The 18,404-nt window shown below is 39.2% G+C and overlaps 1 protein-coding gene across 5 annotated transcripts in view; it reads right to left on the bottom strand.

Moving 5' to 3' along the window:
* Positions 1–17,790, bottom strand: part of LOC105464724 (golgin subfamily A member 6-like protein 4) — a 173,607-nt gene extending 155,817 nt beyond the window's left edge. The window contains exon 1 of one of the 5 annotated variants that reach the window (XR_011625270.1): positions 17,613–17,790. The gene's annotated coding sequence lies outside the window, so the exon portion shown is untranslated. Of the gene's footprint in view, positions 1–1,005; positions 1,091–3,765; positions 3,861–17,612 lie in introns of those variants that run through there. The other 4 variants (XR_011625269.1, XR_011625271.1, XR_011625273.1 and 1 more) reach the window with 4 other exon arrangements.
* Positions 17,791–18,404: the final 614 nt, after the last annotated feature.

Genomic DNA, 18,404 nt, shown 5'->3' with positions numbered 1-18,404 from the left:
AGAACTGTCAAAAGCTTTTTTTTTTTTTGAGACAGAGTCTCGCTCTGTCGCCCCCAGTGGCACGATCTCGGCTCACCGCAAGCTTCGCTTCCCAGGTTCACGCCATTCTCCCGCCTCAGCCTCCGGAGTAGCTGGGACTACAGGTGACTGCCACCACGCCCGGCTAATTTCTTTTTTTTGTATTTTTAGTAGAGACGGGGTTTCACCGTGTTAGCCAGGATGGTCTCGATCTCCTGACTTCGTGACTCGCCCGCCTTGGCCTCCCAAAGTGCTGGGATTACAGGCATGAGCCACCGCGCCCGGCCAAGAACTGTCAAAAGTTAAATCACTAAAGAATCAGTATTTTTCTACAACTGTCCTATATATACATATCCAATATGTATCCCAACCCCTACTCCCCTCTTTTTTTTTGTTTTATGAGACAGCTGGAATATAATAGTGCCACCCAGGCTGGAATATAATAGTGCAATCACAGTTCATTGCAGCCTTGACTTCTCCTAGCTCAAAAGATCTTCCTGCCTCAGCCTCCCACCACCCCTCATAGCTGGGACTACAGGTGTATTCTATCTATATATTTCAAAAGTAATAACATAACTACCTCCACAATAAGAGTTGAATGTTGCTTCCAAACTTAGGGGAAAAAAGTCACAAAAATCAACTTGGCAATCATTCCCTGTATAATGAAATGTATTACTTTTATTTACTTATCAAGCCATATTGCTCGAGCTTTTTGCCAGAAGATAAAAATCATGTAAATGTTCACTCTATCAGGAAGATGACAAAAAAAATTCCAATGGGCTTATAAAAACAATTTCTTTAAATCCAAAAACAAGCAAACTTATCCTATCTTACCTCCTACATCTTTTGGAACTTGATTGTGTTTGAGTTTCACAAAATAAAGCTAATAAACATTTCCATTTCTGTCCAGTTTTAAGAAATGATATTTATAATCTGACAACAGAAAAGAACAAAGAACAATAAGAGCAGGGATTTAGAGATCCTTACCTGTCTTATAACTCTGTGATCTATATATGTCCCTGAGCTCTTCCGTAAGTCTATCTGAAGCTTACACTGACCCAGACACTGAAGCCTGAAACACAAAAGCCACTGGTTACCAGGGTCTACTGAGCCAACTAATTTAAAAATTTAAGGTATTTCAACCTACTCTAAAAGATTACAGTAGCCAGGCAGGGGGCTCACACCTGTAATCCCAGCACTTTGGGAGGCCGAGGCGGGTAGATCACGTGAGGCCAAGAGTTTGAAACCAGCCTGGCCGTCAGGATGAAACCCCATCTATACTAAAAAAATACGAAAGTTGGCGATGTGTAGATGCACGTGCCTGTAGTCCCAGCTACTAGGGAAGCTGAGGCAAGAGAATCACTTGAACCCAGAAGGTGGAGGTAATACTGAGCTGAGATGGTGCCACTGCACTCTGGCCTGGGCCACAGAGCAAGACTACATCTCAAAAGAAAAAAGAAAAAGATTACAATAAAATTAGATCATCACTTAACAATTTCAGAAGTAAAAAAAGGCAAGGCACTGTGGCTCATGCCTGTAATCCCAGCATCTTGGGAGGCTGAGGTGTGCAGATCACAAGATCAGGAGTTCAAGACCAGCCTGGCCAACATAGTGAAACCCAGTCTCTACTAAAAATACAAAAATTAGCTGAGTGTGGTGGTGCATGCCTGTAGTCCCAGCTACTCAGGAGGCTGAGGCAGGAGAATTGCTTTTACCCGGGAGGCAGAGGTTGCAGTGAGCCAAGACCATGCCATTGCACTCCAGCCTGGGTGACAGAGTGAAACTCCATCTAAAAAAAAAGAAAAAGTCCCATTAAATGAAGCATTATGAAGTTTGAAGATAATATAAAACTAGACACAAATCTGGTCCATTTCCTTTTTCTTATCACCTGAAAAACTCTAGCCAACATGTTCAGACCACCACGGACTCCACGATAGCATAGAATTCAGTATGAGTCTATTCCAAACCTGAGTAATTTTTGAAAATACTAGAAGACACTCAAGGTGACACATTATTAACTCAAATAGGCTTCCATTCATAAGACGACAAGCAAGAATATTACACAGATGGTCTAGTTCACACATTAAGACACTGGGAACCATATGTGCTTACATGCAACAGGTTTCAGTTTTTCAGTGCAGGGACTTCTCTAAAGATGAAAAATATCGATATCATATCCTAAGACTATATAGAAATGGAACTACTTTTTGGTCATGTGAAACCAAAGGTTTTAAAGACTGTACTAGACTTTGAAGGAGAAAAAAAATCAAGTTTATAAAAATATTACTTCTTAGCTATGTAACCATGAACTCATTTCATATCTATAAAATATGAGAAGCTTTTCCTATCTCTAAAATATGAAGAGCACCTATTTCACACAGTGGCTATGATGAATAAATGAAAAGATCTATAAGGTATAAAGTATTTAGCATAGTATCGGTCATGTAAAAGTGTTCAATAATTTATCCTTGTTTTGAAGATAACTCAAACTGGAATTGATCACAAGACACAGAAAGAACAGTAACATTAATTCAAATGCTACAATCTCAGTTTTTTAAATAATCAAGATATGGGGCATTGGCTAAATTTCTTTGCCGTATGAAAAATTACCAATTAAATTAACATATAAACAAGATTGAAGGAGGGAGAGTTATCTATCTGATTTCAACATTTGGTATCTACTTGCTTAACAATTCATTCCCTGTTTTGGAGAACCTGTGCCCAAGACAAAGTAACTGGTCCTCGGATATTGTGGAGCTGGTAAATAGCTCTAGTACAAGGCAAGAAGCAGCAAGTGTTCAGACAATTATTTGATATTTCCCTACTCTGTCTAGGCATTTTTTGTATATACATACATCATTTTAATTTATTTTTCATAGCAACCATCCAAAAGATATGTATTGTCTAACCATATTTTAGAGTTGAGCAAAGTGAAACCATACGTGTGTCTGTCTCCAAACTCAGTGTTTCTTTCCCATCCTGCCGCTTCACCTAAAAGAGATTTTAAGTCAAAAGAGAAACATTACTTTTGGTTTGGTCAGAGCAGGATGGACCAAAGTCAGCTTCATGAAGGAGAAATAATTTGAGTTGTGTTTTGTAGGAGAGAATGAATTTGAATGTACAGATGCCACAGAAGGAAGGTCAGCAGAGAAAACAGCATAAACAGGTGGAAAGGGGCATATACAGGGATCAGCTGGTGGTTCAGGATGTGAAGAGCAGATGAACAGGATAAAAAGTAGCTATTCATAGATGAGAAAGATAACCCTGGGCAGCAAAGCATATGAGCGTGGCTGGGCATGGTGGCTCATGTCTGTAATCCCAGCACTTGGGCAGGCCAAGGTAAGAGGACTGCTTGAATTCAGGTGTTCAAGACCAGCATGGTCAACATAGTGAGACCTCATCTCTACTAAAAATCAAAAAGTGGTGTGGTGGCACATGCCTATAGTCTGAGACACTTGGGAGGCTGAGGCAGGAGGACCACTGGAGGCAGGAGGACCACTGGAGCCTGGGAGATAAAGGCTACAGTGAACTATGATTGTGCCACCGCACCCTAGCCCAGGTGACAGAGCAAGACCCTGTCTCAAAACCAATAAACAAATGACTGAATCCACCACTAAAGCAGGAATGGAGGAGGAGAGCAGCTGAGATCAGCGTGTTCATGAATTGCCTGGTGTTAACTATAATTACTTGACCAAAAAGTCCAGGCTCCAGATATTTATACACACTTACACATTTAAATGGTCTTACCTTTCAGTCTTCCTAATTCTCTCTAATATTGCCCAATTTTTGTTTTCAGTTCCTTCATCCTCCAACATTTTCCCACTAATAGGCTCTTCTTTCATCTCATAATGATCTAAGTCTTCTATATCCTGCAAAAAGAAGAAAAATATTAGCTTATTCAACCTATTTTCTTCAGCAGTTTCTTATGCCAAAATTCTTGACTCAATGGGGGACAAGAAACAGAATATATCTATCCTATGGGGAGAGAGATAAAGCCCTTACATTCATTCAAGAGGTTCCCACCTTTTATATCCTGTATTTTATTTAAAAGTTAGACTCTGGGTAAAGCAGATTTAAAAGCTTTACAAAGTCACAACTATTATGAAATAAGACATCATTTATTTATTTACTTTTTATTTAATTTATTTTTTTTTTAATATAGAGTCCCACTCTGTCATGTCGGGCACCGGCCTATAGTCCCAGCTACTCAGGAGGATTGCTTGAACCCAGGAGTTCAAGGTTACATGACCACTCCATCCTGAGTGACATAAGACTCTGTCCCAAAAAACAAACAAAAACAAGCTTACAACACTACTTCTTTAGTTCTGAAGCCCTCTAAAGTATATTTTAGATTAATAAATTCCAAACCAAGAAAATGAAAGCCTAAATTAATTATAAGACCCCAAACAGAAAAAAATCTTTTATAACAATCAAGACCATGGAATTCACATACATTCTATTTGGTCAATGCAGAGATATAGATCTTTGTTCCGAAGTTTAAATTTAAATGCAAAGCTTCAGAGCCTGAAAACATCTAAAATTATACCCATGACTGACAGCTGGCCTAAGCTCAATGTCTTTGGAATTTGCTCTACTAAATTTGCTACTGTTGGAATGTATTCCCTCCAAAATTCATCTGTTGATGTTGTCAATGTGATGATATTAACAGGTAGGACTTTTAAGAGGTCATTAGGCCAAGAGGGCTCCTTCCTCATTCATGGGATTAAGGCCCTTATGAATGAGGCCTCACACATTGGACTAACTTGCTCTCCTGCCCTTCTGCCTGCTAACATGTGAGGATGAAACAAGAAGGCCCTGAGACACCAAATGTTGATATTTTCATCTTGGATTTCCCAGACTCCAGAACTGTCAGAAAATAAATGACTGTTCTTTATAAATTACTCACTCTCTGTTATTCTGTTACAACACTATAAAACAGACTAAGACAAATTTCTTTGATGATTTTTCAATGAGACAGTTTCACTACCTCCAGCAAGTAGTCCCTAAAATATTCTCAAATTCTCCTTTTATGCAAACATAAAATTTTTAAAACTCAGTAGTTTCTCTTCCAAAAAATAACCACATACAGGTTAAGTACTGATTAGTATTAAATACAATTTTAGTGCTAAAAGTTAAGAGCTTTTGTTTTCCAGAAAACCAAATCCAAGAATTCACATAAAACAATTTGCTCAAAGGCATATCATGAGTTAGAGGTAAACCCAGAATTTATAAATTACATTCCATTCCAAATACGATGTCTTTCAATTATTCCACATTAGTAGTTACTTATAAAGGAGATTAGAGAATTACTCAAATGTTCAAAACTGAAGATATTTATGATTTTGTTTTTTTTTTGAGACAGAGTTTCACCTTTGTCACCCAGACTGGAGTGCAGTGGCACACTCTTGGCTCACTGCAACCTCCACCTCCCGGGTTCAAGCGAGAAGAAGGAAAAAGACAAAGACTCATCCTCCAAATTGGACTTTTATTTAAACCAGGGTTTGTCACCCTCAGCAATATTGGTATATTGGGCCAGACAATTCTTTGTGGAGGCTTCTCCTGGTGTGTTGTGGGACATTTAATAACATCCCCTCTACCCACGGAATGCCAATAAGACCTCCCAACCATGGCCAGTTGTGACCACAAAAATGTCTCCAGATATTTCCAAATGTCACATGGGAGGCAAAATATTCCTGTAGGCAAAAGTTACTGTGTAAACTAGATCTACATCCTAGGTCTTAGAAAAAAGATGTAAAGCTTCCCAAGTTAGCCCTGCACACCCTTGATACTGAAATGAAATAAGAGCCTTAAAGGAAACAAACAAAACCTTAATCTTCTTTAATACAGAAGTAAAAATGCAAAAATAAAATATTACTATAGCCATTCTAACAGTTTTTTTATAGGAATGTGATGATGATTCAAAATTAGGAAAATTTCATCAAGTAATTCACAAATTATATTTCTCCATAGAATTGTAGGCACAATCAGGAAAAACAAGGTAGCTCTATATGCATTAAGTCCGTGTGCTATTCAGTGAAAAACACAAGTTGCAGAAGTCTTACAGAAAAAACTGAACACTGAACACGTATTTCCACCATCTGCTCTTTGTCCTAAGGCTCCACTAGAAATACAGTGAAGAAGAAACATATAAACACACAATTACAAAAAAAGAAATAGGATTACCAACAGAAGAGAATTCACCTTCATTAGACAATGACAGTAAATGGAAAATGGTTAATTAATGGAGCAAAGCAAACAAAAGTGGAGGTTCCAGCCATCATTTATGATTGCACCGGGAGATAAGATAGAGGGGTAGAGGATAACAATTAGGAATCGGCATACATTCCCCCTAAAAGCTATCAGTTGCCAAGTCTTGGCCATGAAGAACTCCCAATCGATTTTCTGTTTTTATTTTTTATTTGTATTTTATTTATTTATTTATTTATTTATTTATTGAGGCAGAGTCTTGCTCTTTCACCTAGGCTGGAATGCAGGAATGCAGTGGAATGATCACAGCTCACTTCAGCCTCAACATCCTGGGCTCAAGAGATCCTCCTGTCTCAGCCTCCCAAGTAGCTGGGCCTACAGGTGGGTGTCACCACACCTGGCTATTTTTTAAATTTATTTTCATAAAGATGGGGTCTCATGATGTTGCCTAAATTAGTCTTGAGTTCCTGGGCTCAAGTGATCCTCCCACATCAGTCTCCCAAAGCACTGAGATTGTAGGTGTGAGCCACCACACCCAGCGTCCCAGTCTTTTAGTACTTCTCTCATATATGAATAAACAAAAAGGGGAATTTTAAAAAAAAGAGAATACAGGCCAGCACAGTGGTTCATGACTTTAATCCCAGCAATTTGGGAGGCTGACTTGGGCAGAGCCCCTGAGATCAGGAATTCGAAACCAGCCTGACCAACATGGAGAAACAAATACAAAAATTAGCCGGGCTTGGTGGCACATGCCTATAATCTCAGCTACTTATGAGGCTGAGGCAGGAGAATCACTTGAACCCAGGAGCTAAAGATTGCGGCGAGCCAAGATCATGCCATTGCACTCCAGGCTGGGAAACAAGAGTGAAACTCCATCTCAAAAAAAAAAAAAAAAAAAAAAAAAAAAAAAAAAAAAAAAGACTACAAATGATAAACAACATAGAATAGATATTTAAGGAAAGGCCTTAAAAAGTAAAATAAGACCAAAGTAAACTAAGAAAAAAATTTATTAAAGAACAAAGAGACGCTAGGGAGCAGGCAAAAGAGTATCAAAATCACTTCGTAAAGACACTTCTGAATGTATTAGATGAATAAAACAAAATAGAATATGAATAAGGAATAATCAGAGAAGAAAAAGGTCTTAGAACTCAGGGTTCATCTTGGGAGTTGGTCCCCAATGAGCCACACCTCCTGTCACCATGTCCTTGAACAGGCCCATCCCACAGTGAATCTGGGTTGGCCCCAAGACTCACTTTAACCTAGAGAATTTGGTAGAAATGACACTGGACCTGCTCCAGGTCTAAGCCTTCAGAACACCTGGCAGCTCCGCTTCTGTGCTTCTGGAAGCCAAAAATAACAATTGGCTATCCTCTTGGAGAAAGACAAGCCACATGAAGAGGCCTGAGAGGATGAGACGCTATGCAGAGAGGAAGGCCACGTGAAGAAACACCAAGACAGCAGACCTGTGGGTGAAGAAGCCATGTCAGACACTCCACTGCAGCTGAGCATCCAGATGACCAGTCCCTGACACCATCTAACTGCACAGTGAGAGATGCCAAATGAGACCAGCAGAAAAACTGTCCAGTTAGCCCCAGTTAACCCATACGGTAGTGACAGATAGACAAATGTGTGATTTTATGCCATTAAGTGTTGGGAAAATTAGTTAAGCAACAATAAATAACCAAAACAAAACTTAAATTTGTGACTATACAAATAAAATTTCCTAAAAGTCAAAAGATAAGAAAAATATTCCAGAACTTAAAATTTAAAAAAGAATTAGAAATAACGTGAGATACAAGACTCAAGACAAGAGGACTAAAATCCAATTAACAGACATTTCAAAACAAACAAATAAAATGGAAAAGAGAAAGTTAACAAAAATATGACAAGATTCAAGATTCCATCTTTGAAAGACCCCATCCATACGCCTATCCATTTGGTGTACCCAGCACAATGAATGAAAAAAAGACCCACACTAAGTACAATGTTGTGCTATTTCAGCTCACCAAGGAAAAGACAAACTCCTAAAAGCTTCCAGAAAGTCATGTATAAATGAGTGAAACTCAGGATGACATGAGGTTCCACCACCAAAACTGGTTAGAAGACAACAGCACAGACTTTGAAATTCTAAGGTAAAATTATCCTCAACCTAGAAATACATAATCAACCAAACTATCCATCAAGTGTGAGGGTAGACTATGACAAAAGAGAATAGTGATGGGGATGTGCTATGCACCAGGCACTATTCTAAATGGTTTACATGTACCAACTCATTTAATCCTCATAGCGCCCTAGAAACATAGGTACTAATGCTATTACTGGCTCCCCCATTTTGCAAATGGAAAATTGATGCATAGAGCACTTAGGGAATCAGCCCAAGGGCATACAGCTAATAAGTAGTAGAACCAAGATTCAAACCTATCTCAGACTGGCTCCATAACCCAAACACTGGATTGTATTTTTTCAGAAGCTAGAGATCAGAAAATATACCACTCCACGCTTTCTTAGGGTTTTACTTGAGGACATAGTCAGGTAAAATGACAAAGGGAAAGCCAAGAAAGATGACATGGGATCAAGGAAACTATGGATCTACTCTAGGAGAGCAGATGAGAAAAACCTCAAGGTGACATCTGCACAGCCAACCCAAAGAATGACCTGCCAAAATGGGCACAGAGGAGCCAAAGGCTTTGGAAGAGACGGAGATCTCACAGGAAGGGCTACAACCGAATTTTTTAAATTAAAAAGTACTATTAAGAGGAAGACACTGCAAAACTAAAAACACCATCAAGAAAACAAATATCCTATCCTAAATATTCTAGAAAACTTGGCTTTACAAAGTCCTAATGACAATTAGTGATAACTTATATGACTAAAGATAATGTTTGAGGAAGGGAAAGTGGGTGGTATAAGAGCTAAATTCTCATGCATTATACTAAAAAGTCAATAACAGAGGCCTAAATAGGTAAATCCAGGAAGAAGTTAGGGGTAGTGGTGACCTAGTGGTGATTTCTGTTGCTTGCAGGAGATAACACGTGGGTGAGTCCTTAAGAAGCAGAGACAGACTTAAGGAGATGGCATTTCTAGGTGAAGGTAATTCAATGAGCAAAGACAAACAATGAAAGAAGCAAGAACATTTATGGACACCAGGAATATTAACAATGAAAAGCTGGTGTTAGGGAAAAGGGCAATTTTTTTTTACCTGTCATACTAAATGCTAGCAGCTCCAAAGAATGAAAAGGTTATTTTTAGTATCTAAAACAGAACAAACAAAACAATTCAATAGGAACAGAAAAACTAACTTCTAAATGACGTGAATAATAATAAAAAAAATCATCCTAGTTTGACTTTTGTTTGAGACAATTTATTTTAGCTCTTGAACACTGGAGAATTTTTACTTTACCTGACCCATGGGTAGTGGTTGATCTGGCATGTCAACATCCAGGTGCTTAGGAAGGTTATCTAATCTGCAGAGTCCACATATCCAGCACTTCAGTTGCTGATGAAGCCGTAAAACACATTTCAGTAAATAAGCATTATGTTAAAGAGCCCTTAGAAGACATCAATAATGTTATGACTACTGTAATCAATCCAGAAGGAAATAAAAAAGTTTGTTACTGCTCAACTGTAGCTTACAGATAAAAAAAAACTCTTTAAAATATTTTCAGGAGTCTCTATTTTAAGAATGTTACTATGGCTTGGGGTATAATCACTAAAACTGATAACTAGTGGAATGACAACAATATAGGCAGAGGAAGGAAGTTCCAGACATTGTCCAATTTCTCATTGCTACCTTGTTTTCTTAGAAACTTACAACTTCAAACAAGAGAACATTAATGCATTAATGAGGCTACCAAAAAAGAAAAAAAGAAGAAAAAAACATACAGGCAGTGTTGTTACACATGGCTTATAAAATTATATATTCCAATCACAGTCAGTTAAAAGTACAAAAGCAAATGTGATCCAGCAGACAGAGCCTGGAAATCTAGATGACCTTGGATATCACATCTAATTCCCTGAGTTTGAGTCTACTCATCTGTAAAACAAAGAAATGAAAACTTTCCCAGAATGGTAAAGATCAAATAAACCTGCAAAACACTTGATACTTAGTAGGCTCTTAAGTGTCTGTCTAAAAAATAATAATTCACTAGGAAACTGCAAAGAATAACTGTAAATTTCCATGTTTAAGTCCTAATTGTGTTGTAAGCACATTTACTTTAAGGAAGTAAGCAAGGTAAACTATGTGCACAAGTGTGGTTTTCATTGTTTAAAATGTTTTTCAATGTATAAGGTGACTCAAATGGGATCCAATAAGGCAACTCACTTCACTTGGTCGGGAACAATTTTCTGGGTGTCTCTGACCAAGAAAAGAGATGAAGAGAAAGAAGCAGGTTTACAAAGGACAAAGAAAGAAGACACAGGATTAGAATGGGTTAACGAAGCAAAGAATAAGCCTTCCCAAAGTGATCAATGAAGAAGGTGGAAACAGGAAGGTTGAACCATAAATTAGGATCCACCAAAAATCCTCATGCTTAAAAGGAAGCCAAGCCCCAGTGTGGATTTGTTATGCACCCAATGTGCTCTGCTTTGTGCTAAGTACATAATGAAGATGAGGCAGGGCGATCTGGACACAGACCTGGACAGGACACTCTGACCTCTAGCACAGAAGGGACTACAGGAGGGCTGGAGTGAAACAGGAATTAAAAGAAATTAAAGGGCCGGGCACGGTGGCTCAAGCCTGTAATCCCAGCACGTTGGGAGGCCAAGATGGGTGGATCACGAGGTCAGGAGATCGAGACCATCCTGGCTAATATGGTGAAACCCCACCTCTACTAAAAAATACAAAAAAAAAAAAAAAAAAAAACTAGCCGGGCGAGGTGGCAGGCGCCTATAGTCCCAGCTACTTGGGAGGCTGAGGCAGGAGAATGGCATAAACCTGGGAGGCGGAGCTTGCAGTGAGCTGAGATCCAGCCACTGCACTCCAGCCTGGGCGACAGAGCGAGACTCCGTCTCAAAAAAAAAAAAAAAAAAGAAATTAAAGAATGTGAAACTACCATCAGAGTGAACAGGCAACCTACAGAATGGGAGAAATTTTTGCAATCTACTCATCTGACAAAGGGCTAATATCCAGAAACTACAAAGAACTTAAATTTACAAGAAAAAATCAAACCACCCCATCAAAAAGGGGTGAAGGATATGAACAGACATTTCTCAAAAGAAGACATTTATGCAGTCAATAGACACATGAAAAAATGCTCATCAGAGAAATGCAAATCAAAACCACAATGAGATACCATCTCACACCAGTTAGAAGGGTGATCATAAAAAAATCAGGAAACAACAGGTGCTGGATAGGTTGTTGAGAAATAGGAACACTTTTACACTGTTGGTGGGACTGTAAACTAGTTCAACCATTGTGGAAGACAGTGTGGTGATTCCTCAAGGATCTAGAACTAGAAATACCATTTGACCCAGCCATCCCATTACTGGGTATATACCCAAAGGATTATAAATCATGATGCTATAAAGACACATGCACACATATGTTTATTGTGGCACCATTCACAATAGCAAAGACTTGGAACCAACCCAAATGTCCATCAATGATAGACTGGATTAAGAAAATGTGGCACATATACACCATAGAATACTATGCAGCCATAAAAAGGATGAGTTCATGTCCTTTGTAGGGACATGGATGCAACTGGAAACCATCATTCTCAGCAAACTATCACAAGGACAGAAAACCAAACACCGCATGTTCTCACTCATAGGTGGGAATTGAACAATGAGAACACTTGGATACAGGATGGGGAACATCACACACCGGGGCCTGTTGTAGGGTGGGGGGGAGTGGGGAGGGATAGCATTAGGAGATATACCTAATGTAAATGACAAGTTAATAGGTGCAGCACACCAACATGGTACATGTATACATATGTGACAAAACTGCACATTATGCACATGTACCCTAGAACTTAAAGTGTAATTAAAAAAAAAAAGAATGTGTAAGCAAAAACTCAGCTGTATGTAAAAAAACAAACAAAAACCAATTCCCCCTAGAAAAGAAAAAGAGGTGGAGTCCTTTAAAAATTAACTGCTTGTTTTTCTGAGGCTAGTGAGCCTTATCTCTCCTCCTTTCCCAGGCATTGTGAAGACCCTGTTTCTCTAGCTGTGCAGCTGCAAGGTCACTAGACAGATAAACTCAAGTTGTAAAACATGTTTTTCCTTGAAAAGTAAGAAACAATGTAATGCATGTCTCAACTGAATAACTGTCTTTGTTTCTTGCTTCTGTAATATGCTTCCCCCTGCTCAGATCTCCCCTCTACCCCACAAAATGCTTAAAAGGTAACCTGACTCTTTGTTCAGGGCTCAGTCCTTTAGATGTTAATCTGACTGGGCCAGGGCACGTAAATGATAATATATATCCTCATCAACCCCTCAGTCTCTCTGATTCCTAAATTATCCCGCTGCAGGGGGAGAGAGGCAGCAGAGTAGTGGAGTCATACCAAGCAACAAGAAAGGCAGGGTAGGGGCCGGGCACGGTGGCTCACACCTGTAATGCCAGCAATTTCAGAGGCTGAGGCAGGAGGATCACCTGAGGTCAGGAGTTTGAGACCAGCCTGGCCAACATGATGAAACCTCATCTCTATTAAAAAATACAAAAATTAGCTGGGCATGGTGGCAGGTGCCTGTAATCCCAGCTACTCAGGAGGCTAAGGCAGGGAATCACTTGAACCCAGGAGGTGGAGGTTGCAGTGAGCCAAGATTGCACCATTGCACTCCAGCCTGGGGGACAAGAGTGAGACTTCATCTCAAAAGAAAAAAAAAAAAAAAAAAAAGGAAAAAAAGAATGAAACAAAGAAAGACAGGGTAGTACAAGTTCCATGAATTTCAATTTTACTCTCCTTCCCCACTGCACACACACAAAAAGCATTTGAGGGATGGGAGGAAGAAACTGAGATCACAAGGAAAATAGTAAGAGACATTCAGAAGGACAGGTCTTAGAAATTTACTAGTTTCGGGGGGAGGGGGGCAGTCAGAGAGCAGTAGTATATAAAAGAATGCTAGGACAGTTCCCAGGTTTGCGCATGGGTGACTAGTTTGATTATTTCATTTTGTCCCACTCACAATGACAAGGAGAATTGTTGATGGAACACATGATGGGGCTGATACAGTGCTAAAAGGTAGATACATGAAGATTTAAATATCATCATTTTGAACACCCATGTTACTCCAAGTGAGATTCCCTAACATATATGATATACAGACAGATATATGGGTATGAAACTCGAGATGAATATGGGTTTAGGAATCCCTGGAACACAGGTCATGACTTAAGTAATGGGAGTCAAAGATTACTCAGAGAAAGCACAGAATGAAAAGAGAAGAAAGAAGTAGGCCAAGGAAGAAGAGATTGGAGGAGACCAAGGTGGGTGATAAGATCAAAACAGGAGAAAAGAATCCGATAGAAGTCCCATTCGATTATCATGTCCCTTCCCAGAGGACATGGACATGCCTTTTTATCTTTTATACCCAATTATCACAGGTCCTGGCACAGAAGCCACACAGTTTTTTTTTTTAATTGTGTTCTACTATTCAGTTTCCTGTATCCACCAGGGGAGAAAAAAGTAAGTATAAACAAGCACAGACATAGATTTTTTTACACTGTATACTAAAGGGGTCAGATTATACACAATATTTTATGCCTCACTTTTTTACTTAATATATCTTAGAAGTTTGCACATGCTCTTATGGAAAGACTACTTGCATTTTTTGGTCTACAACAGAATATTCTATTATAAAACTACACTATAATTTTTATTTAACCAGCTCTTTATTGGTGGACATCAAGAATGGAGGAATGTTTCAACAAGGGAACAATCCACAGTATCAAAATACTACAGAGGGGTCAATTTGGGGACTAAGAGGGGAGCCACTAGATTTGGCAACTAAGAGGTAAATTTTAGCGCAACGATGAAGGCAGAATTCAGATTATAATGAGCTCAATGAGAAAAGGTGAAGACATGTAGCTTATTCTCTCAATAAACTAGGTTATGATAAACCGGCAGAGGCTGTAAGAGTAGGAGGTGAGTTGTTTTCTCCTTCATGTAAATATATTTATTTTTTAAACACTAGGCCCCATTTTATATCCTACTTCATTTAACTTTATGAACATGTTTATGTATGTATGTATGTATGTTATATAATGTTTTAGACACTGAAAAATAACTCATTTCTGCTCTTATAAAACTGTTATCTTTAGATGTTCAGAATCAACTCCCTAAAAGGAGGTAGCAGTAATGGAGCTATGTCTATCATTCTTTCCCATCAACCCCCCTGCTGGAGATGTAAACATGTGTTCATCAAACCTTTAATTTTTACCTCTTATCTTCATGGCTCTCCATACAAACCTTAACTCTTTTTTGTACTTGTATATGTATATTTATATGTATATCTATATCTAGAGAGAGAGAGAGAGAGTCTTGCTATGTTGCTCAGGCTGATCTCAAACTCCTGGGCTCAAGCAATCCTCCCATCTTGGCCTCGAAAAGTCCTGGGATTACAGGCATGAACCACTGTGCCCAGCCTCAGCCTTAACTTTTAAAATATCGTCCAACTGAAGTTCTTCTCTTCTAATATTTAAGAATAGATGTGTTTAAACTAACTATAACTTATTTTGACAAAAACTGAAGTTAAGACTCAAACTTCCACAAATGGCCAGTTCTCCTAAAACTATTTACAGAATAATCTATCTTTTCACTATGAAGGTAAAATATCACCTTTTCCTTATATTAAATTCTCATTTGCATGACTCTGGTTCTAAACTTCCATTGCCTTTATCTGTCTGGCCCAGGGCTAGTCTACAATATTTTATTTAATATCTGGTTGAAAGAGTCTATACTTGATTATTTTTTATTATTTACTCTTCTAAACAAATTTTAGAATTGTTTTGTCAAGTGCCAAAAATAAATCTGCTGGAATTTGTACTGAAATTTGTATATATATATACACACACACACACACACAAAATGTATATATATATAAAATATATACACACACTTTTTTTCTCTTTTTTTTTTTTTTTTTTTGAGACACGGTCTCACTCTGTCACCTAGGCTGGAGTTCAGAGGCATGATCTCGGCTCACTGCAACCTCTGCCTCCCAGGCTCATGTGATCCTCCTGCCTCAGCTTCAGGAGTAGTTGGAACTACAAGTGTGTGCCACAGACACCCAGCTAATTGTCATCTACTCACCTCAGCTTCCCAAACTTTTGGGATTACAGGTATGAGCCACTGTGCCCAGCAGAAATTACAGTTATAAATTAATATGAAGACATGGTGATAACTAACATATTTATAGCATGAAATCTGCTCATCCAGGAACATAGAATGCAAATGTTTCATTTCACTCAGCAAAATTTTGTCATGTCCTTGATAAAAGTCCTGCACATCTAAGTTTATTCCTAGATATTTAATTTTTGCTGAAACACCTGAAAAACCTGAAAAAATACTGCACCACTATATCTTCTATGTGATTATAGCTAGCATTGGGGAAGGATATTGATTTTTATATAAAGAGCTTTTAGCCACTAATCTTAAAAATTGTTTTTTCAGTTGGTTCCTTTGGATATTTTCAGGTAAACAATCATGTCAACTGAAAATAATGATTTTTTTTTCTATAAACACTATGACATCATGGTAAAATACAGTAAATACTTTTTAAAAGAATATAAAAGGGCCGGGCACAGTGGCTGACACCTGTAATCCCAGCACTTTGGGAGGCCGAGGCAGGCAGAACATGAGATCAGGAGATCGAGACCATCCTGGCTAAAATGGTGAACCCCCATCTCTACTAAAAAATACAAAAATTAGCTGGGCATGGTGGTGGGCACCTGTAGTCCCAGCTACTGGGGAGGCTGAGGCAGGAGAATGATGTGAACCCGGGAGGCGGAGCTTGTAGTGAGCGCAGATCATGCCACTGCACTCCAGCCTGGGCAACAGAGCGAGACTTCGTCTTAAAAAAAAAAAAAAAAACTATAGAGAATATGACCTCAACTATTTAAACATATCTATAAAGGATATGTATTTTACTAACAAAGAAAAAATATATACTGGTAGAAAATGGCCATCATGTCAACTGTCAATAGTGGCAATATTAGGTAGAGAAATTACGGAAGACTTTAATTTTTTTCTTTTTCTTTTCTGTACTTTACTAATTTTCTCAACAATGGTTGCTTATGAGTTTTATAATTTAAAAAGGGTTTTTAAAATTTTTCCAACATGGAAAGTTATATTTCTTTACATACTAAAAATAAAAACAAAACTTTCTATTTGAATATCATTGACTTTTACTGCAGATTTACAGTCCCTTGAAAGAAAAGGCAATTCCCACCAGGTGCGGTGGCTCATGCCTATAATTCCAGCACTTTGGGAGGCCAAGGCGGGTGGATCAAGTGGTCAGGAGATTGAGACCATCCTGGCTAACATGATGAAACTCCATCTGTACTAAAAACACACAAAAAATTAGCTGGGCATGGTGGCACGCGGCTGTACAGCTACTCGGGGGGCTGAGGCAGGAGAATGGCATGAACCCGGGAGGCAGAGCTTGCAGTGCGCTGAGATCACACCACTGCACTCCAGCCTAGGCAACAGAGTGAGGCTCTATCTCAAAAAAAAAAAAGGCAATTCCCTCCTACTAGTTCTGGTATCATTCTCCCCATCACTACCTTCACTTCCACCTTGGTCTTTTTTCTACTTCTCACCTTGGCTAGTGGTCTCTACCCAAAATGCTTGCTTGGCTCTTAATGGTTAGAATTCAGGGAAAAAGAGATCCTGAATTCCTAATCTAAACTAAGGTTATACATGTGGTAAATAATAAAGCGAATCCAGGTAGTAAGAAAGATTCGGAGGACTTAAAATACCCAGACTTTATTTATTTATTTATTTATTTATTTATTTATTTATTTATTTTTATTTTTTTTTTTTTTGAGACGGAGTCTCGGTCTGTCGCCCAGGCTGGAGTGCAGTGGAGCAATCTCGGCTCACTGCCAGCTCCGCCTCCTGGGTTCACGCCATTCTCCTGCCTCAGCCTCCCGAGTAGCTGGGACTACAGGCGCCTGCCACCGCGCCCGGTTAGTTTTTTCTATTTTTAGTAGAGACGGGGTTTCACCATGGCCTCGATCTCCTGACCTTGTGATCCGCCCGCCTCGGCCTCCCAAAGTGCTGGGATTACAGGCGTGAGCCACAGCGCCCGGCCATACCCAGACTTTAAATCCTCTAAGATTATGGTCATTAAGCATGCTTTTTAATCATGTTATCTCTTAACATTCAATTTCTATATATCATGTTCATGAGGAAAACAGAAAATAGGTTGGCTTCTTTTCTCACCAAATTGTTGTTCTTAGTATCTTCTAGACATTCCAGAACTGATGTCAGATTTGGCTCATCAGAGTCCACAAACCATATCGGTGAAGAAGATGAACAGGATTCCTGTTTAACACAGAGACACCTGTGTTAAACATTTACATACAGACTAACCCAAATATAAAATTAAACCACACCACTAAATGGCAAGATGACCATGGATTTAAACAAAATGTATCAGGGGGAAAAGGCAACACATTAAAACTCATATGAGGCACTGGACTTCTAAGACAGCCATTCTCCTTGCATAGCACTGTCTGCTGCTACAGCTCATAGAAGTCAACAATTTTCTTCAACACTGGCAGGCAGCCTCTAAATGGCCCCGATCACTGTCACCTCCTGCCATTCATGCCTTTGTAAAATTCCCACTCCTGGACCTAGTGACTCACTTCTAACAAAGAGAATACAGCAAAAGTAACAATGTCACTTCTGAGGTGAGGCTACAAGGAGACTATGATGCCTGCCTTGGTCACGCTTCTCCTGCTCTCTCCATTGCTCCCTCTGATGGAAGCCAGTTGCCATGTGATGAGGTGCCCTATGGAGAGGCCCACACGGCAAGGTATTGTAAAAGGCCTCTGACTGATAGCCATCTAGAAACGGAGGCCCAGTCCAACAGCCTGAGATGAATCCTGCCAATGCAAGCTTGGAGATGGATTCTCTCCCTATCCTGCCTTGGGATGATCACAGCTGCCACCAACATCTTCACTGCCTGGTGAGAGGCCAAGTCAGTGAACCCAAGGTAAACTGCACAGAATC

The sequence above is a fragment of the Macaca nemestrina genome, chromosome 7 (assembly GCF_043159975.1).
Source record: "Macaca nemestrina isolate mMacNem1 chromosome 7, mMacNem.hap1, whole genome shotgun sequence".
Classification (NCBI taxonomy): Eukaryota; Metazoa; Chordata; class Mammalia; order Primates; family Cercopithecidae; genus Macaca; species Macaca nemestrina.
The sequence above is the reverse complement of the archived record's forward strand: the minus strand, read 5'-3'. Positions and strand labels throughout refer to the sequence as shown.